Raw genomic sequence first — 5,946 nt, forward strand, 5'->3', positions numbered from 1 at the left:
AAACTCTGAAAACTGAGTACTATTGATGCTTGGTAAACACATATAGAATGTTGTAACTTGGTAAATACTGAATGTAGTTGGTAAAGAATTAACTTTGTAGAGCTTAAGTTGTTATCAGTGATTATCATTACTTTATCTTAATTGTAAGCATGCAAGAAATAACATGAACACACATGACACCAAGATTTGACATGGAAACCCAATTTGGGAAAACCACCAATTGTAACTAGTTACTTTTTTCACTATTCTAAAATGAGCCTTGCTAGGAGCTAACCCTATTAAAGGTTACAAAACACACTAATAGGTGTGACCTTGTTAAAGATCTTTAGAAAATTCAATGGAACTACCACCTTGTTAGAGGATTTACAAATAGTTGTTAAGCCAACTCTGTTAAGAGATTTAGACCACTACTACAATAGTTTGAAAGTAACAATGAGATGACTTGATTTAGATGCAACTAAATTGTAGATTATAGATCTCTATTCTATCTTGTACATGATCCTTCCTAATTGAGTGTATCCTTTTAGCTCCTCATACACATCTTTTTGATCTTCAAATTTGCTTCCTTAGAGAAATCTTCAAATTTTCAATAATGATCATTTTTCATACATATTCCATCTCACAACTTGACCTTATACTTGTATCCTTCTCATTGTCAAGTTAACTGGAATCAATAGATAAATTAATTAAGCTCAATATGCCAAAATAGGAAATTCATTCGTTAGTTGACCCAACTTAGTAGACACTAACTCATAAATGATTTCCTTGTGTTAACCATCAGAAGCTTAGTTAACACTACAAACTCACAACAATCCCTTGGTAACTGAGTGAACTTGGTTAACACTAATTTCATCCAACCTTTGATTCGTTAACTAAGTAAACTTAGTTAACACTCATCTTCTATAGATTTTCCTTCGATTCCTGAGTGAACTCAGTAGATACTATCTTGTAAATAGGAATGCTTAGTTGACATAAAAAATTGTCTTCACTATTTGAGTGAGTTCAATATGCTCTACCTAATAATGATATGACATTTGTGTGACATCAAAGACAACACACAATTAATCAATTGTATCCAAAACCTCCCACCATTGTCAGTAGTAGATTATCCTTCATCCTAGCCATTCCAACTACTTGACCTAGCCACCCATAATGAATGCATTATATTAATATTTTATATGCTATGTAATAAGTGTGGTAGAATTATAGAGAGTTCTTAGACTTCTATAAATAGAGGCTTATTATAATGTATTCAGCAAGGAAATAAGGCAATATAATTATTTCCTTTCTTATCTATTTGTCTTTTGTTTTTGCCTTCACTTTGGGGATTTTATAGTAGTCAATAATGTTCAATTTCTATTTTACCCCATGGAAATAATTCCATAAGTAATGGAGATAATTATTGGTCATGCTTTACCTATTCAAGTGATGGAATGATGGTCATTGCATGTGGCTCTAAAGCATCTTGGTGTCATCTGAGGCACACATATTGGCTATTACATGTGGCTCTAAATTAGGGCTATGACATCAGTTAGATGGTAAAGCTTTCAACCCTATTATGACCAAGTCATTCATATGTAAGTGTCGGATGTATGAAGGGAAACCAAATGACATACCAAGAAAACTTCATTTTCCACTTGTGTGATAATATTATGATAGTAGGTTGCCCCAATTTAAAAGTATATCCACTAATTATTATTCTTATTTTGAAAAATTATTAATTATATTGGACTATTTTATTATTTTATAGAAATGTTTCTTACCATATATTTTTTAGTTCCTACGAATGCAGGAAACTATCACAATCGTTGAGGCCCCTTTTCTTGCATTTGACTTGGTCAACTGACCAATCATGATGCATAATTAAATTTTCATCAACATCCTTGTTATAGTTATTCATTATTATTTATTTTTTATAATTTAAAAACATGCCTTCTCTGATTTTTCATTGGTTACAGTAGGCTAAAAAATTCAATTTGGTTATAAATATTGAGAATTTTCCAACATTATATCAACCCAAAAAAAATTATCCAAACATTAGACTTCATCTCCAATATTCTGGAAGCTTCACTACATCTCCAATGCTCTAGAAGCTTCACAGATGAGGACATCTAAAAATATATATTGCCTTGGATTGCATTTGGGCCTATATCCACCAGGCTCTGATGCCCTAAAATTTGTCCCCATGTTGCTTTTCTCTACAAAGGCCCTACCATTTTCGAGCATGTTCAGCTTCAATCTGCTGGCTTCCAGGTAAGATGTAAAGTCAATTAGCTTTGAATTTATTTGTGTGCTAAATTTAGTGTGTTCTCTAGCAATGAGTGAGAAAATGCTTGCTGAAATCCTATTTTGACTTCTTGTTAATGTATTTGCAAGACTTTATGCAGGGTATAACTCTTTGTATGTTTCTTAACACAGTTACCCCCATTGATTTCATTTGTAGATTGTTTTTCAACTTGTAAAGCACAACAACAACGTGTAGTGTGCTACAGTTAGTTCAAAGATTCCATTTCATTTTTTTCCTCAAATAATTCACTTGATTTTTTGGAGTAAATTGCAAAAGTCTTAAAGATTTTTTAATAATCTGTGTTTTCCTAATGTTTTGAACTTTGTGAAATGGTAAGATATTTGTGGCTCCTAAAAAATTCACTTGGTTTTTTTGAGGCTTGGCTTTGGCCACCTTAGTGTCACTGTTTCTAATTTCCAATACTCCCTTATATGCCATCTTGTTAGAAATCCATGGTTCTTTTCAAAAGCCCTCAATGCCTTCTTGAACCCCTTGTCAGAGTTCATATCCTTCATTTTAAGGGCCATGAGGTTGAAAATTTTAGGAAAATCAGCTTTGGCATTGTCGCTCTCATCCACTTCACTACTCATGTCCTCAAGCTTCGCTTCCATAGGTTGTGCTCCACCAACCTCATCATAGTTCCCAGCTACTAAAACAATATTTCCCCAGAACTGGAATTCAGCCCTAAACTACAAAGCCACAGACTGGGGATAGTAAGCATTAAAAAAAAATTTAAAAATGAAGGAAACAATACACAAAAATTACAAGGTATAACTGACATATGTACTTTTTGGAATTGGTGTCTCAGATCACAATCATTTCAAAAATCTTTTGAATATAAATTTCATAACAAATGTCACTATTCACAAAAGCCACCATAACAATAAGGAGCAAATATTAAATTGAAAATTTAAGATTTGTTTGGTATTTTAAGAATAAATCTTTAATTGGTCATCATAAATTAAATATTTATTTGGTCGTCATGAATTAGACAAAAAGAAGCCAAAATCTAGCTATATCATATTTTTAATTAATTTTAAAATAAAATTAATAAAAATGAAATACAAAATTTAAAAAATAAAATGAATAGAGTTTGTGGGCTTAGCTAGTAGTTGTGAGAAATCGATTAGATGTTTATATGTCCTTTTAACACTTGAGTTTTGAAAAATAATATATATATATATCAGAATTAACTTTTTAAAATTTGCATCATGATATACAAAATAAATTAGTTATAGATCTAATGTTCCAATCACTATTACTAATAAAGGTAATCATAAGTATAAGTTGTTTAGATATTAATTTCACATAATTTATTGCAAGATATTTAATTGATTTAAGCATGATCTATAATGTTAAATAGATGACTATTTCTCTCCCTTTCTACCTTTCCCTATTTTCATCTCTTCCTCCTATCTCTTAACCAAGTCACTCTCTCTCTCCTCTCATTCAAACAATGTCTATATGATTTTATTCTTCTTCCTCTACCCTTCCAAGTTCATCTCTATTCTTACTCACTCCAAACTATCCAAACTTAATGTAGGTTTGGAGTCACAGGCTCAATAATGAAAAGGAAAAGCAAGGCCTTAGAAGGTAATCCCTTCTTATCCTCTAACTCTTTCTACTCCTCTTTCAACTCTATCTCTATCTCTAACCCCTTTCATTTTTTACTTTTCATAGGAACTATGATGCATTGCATCTCTTGTTTAATAAATATCTAATAACTATTATATACATACATTTTAGTTATTTATAAATACAAATATCTATATTAAATTCTATTATTGAAGGAGATATTAAAAGACCATTGGTTGATAATCTAATTAGTAGGGAACTTATACTATCCATTATATGTTTATGTTATTTGATGGATTGGTTGATGAAGTTTAGAAGAACTTTCTATAATTAAATATTGAATATCAGTTAGTCGAGATGAATCTTGAGAGGGAGTGTAATATTATTATGCATAATTTGTCCTTGATTATCAATTAGATAAGAACTTTCCTAGAATAAATCACCAATATATACTTGTATCATCTTAAAATGGAAGCACTTCATTTTGAGACCTTCTAGTCATCCTTAGTGCTCTTCTATTTATATTTCATCTCTCTTCTTCCAATGTGGTTGTTTGCGTGCTATTTTATCACCTGATTGGTCATATCTTCTTATGGTTTTAAAATTTCCTACATTTTTCTACACCTTCACAAGGACCTCATGGAAACATCTTTTTGGAACCCCTTGGGAATAGTTCAACCTCTTCCCTAAAAAATTTGAACCTTGGGGCCCAAAGTATCTAGGTTTTGTCATTTTTTTGATCTTGCTCCTTAATTGGCCTACTTTATTTTTTATCCTACAAACTATTATATAATGAAGCTTGGGATCTTCATTTTCATCCATCCACTATCATTATCCTATAAGAAACTAAAAGTAATCATACACAAGTTCATAAGACCTCAAATAAATACTTTTAAGCATTCATCAAGATCAAGCAATTTTCTTTTACGTCAAACTTCTTCCTTCAAGTTGGTAGTGGAGTTTGGCTTCCAAGGAGGAGATATATAATCTAATTATTCATGTTATTAATTTCTTCATTAAGAAACATAAAAGAATTACCATTCATGAGTTTTTGACTTCCATTATAGTGCCTACCCCTAGTTTACTTTTCATGTTATATTCTAGAGATCTTTTAGGCCAGCTTTTATGGTTATGCATTATGGTTTAGAGGTATTTGGTTAGCTAATTTGATTGATACTATTTTATACTTAGATTATATATTTGATGAGCTAATTGATACTCAACTATTTTTTGTGTTCATGGGTATTCTTGCAATGATGATGTCGTGTATATCTCATATAGTAATTTAGTTATTTCATGATGATAATTAGATGGATGATTTATATGTGGTTTTTATGGTTACTTACCCCATAATTCTATGTTATGGTATACATATATGTTTTACTTTATGTTTGCATTTTTAATGTGGTTGAAGGAGGGAGTCATAGTCACCTACTAGTTAGGATCTACATGATGTACCACTCCCAACTATTGTTTGTTTAAATTAGGTATATATGCATATGTATATGTTCAACTTTTATGTAGATTATAGGTTTGGAGCAGCAATTTTTGGAAAGATTGTGTAAGATGGGAATCATTGCATTCTTTGAGCATATATCAAATTGAGCATCAGATCGAGGTAGGAATTTTGTTGAGTTTATCACGGTATATCTTTCAAATTACCTATGGCTTCTTCGTGTCGAATATATGGATCTTGTTTTGGAAATTGTATTTTAGAATGAAACTCAATTTTGAAGATCATTGTTCTTCACTATTAAAATGTCTATGAAAAGAAAACAAATTAGAAAATACTTCATGGGTAGGATTCGAATCAAGAAAATGATGTTAATTGAATAAAATTTAATGGTTAAAACTATTTTTCCTATCAGATCTATACTATAATAGTATTAAAAATATATATATTATTACCACAGTAATAAAATTATTACTGTGGTAACACTATTTTTGTTTGTTGGCTAGGAAACTTGTTTGGGAAATATTTTTTATTAAAATATTAAAAATATATATAATCTGGGTGGGTGAGGGCCATCACCCAACTTCTTCTCTTCTCCCTTTCGTATATTTATCATGGTTGTCATGCAAAC

This window comes from Cupressus sempervirens, chromosome 7 (genome assembly GCF_028749045.1).
Source record: "Cupressus sempervirens isolate cs-2001-9-10 chromosome 7, ASM2874904v1, whole genome shotgun sequence".
NCBI classification, from domain to species: domain Eukaryota; kingdom Viridiplantae; phylum Streptophyta; class Pinopsida; order Cupressales; family Cupressaceae; genus Cupressus; species Cupressus sempervirens.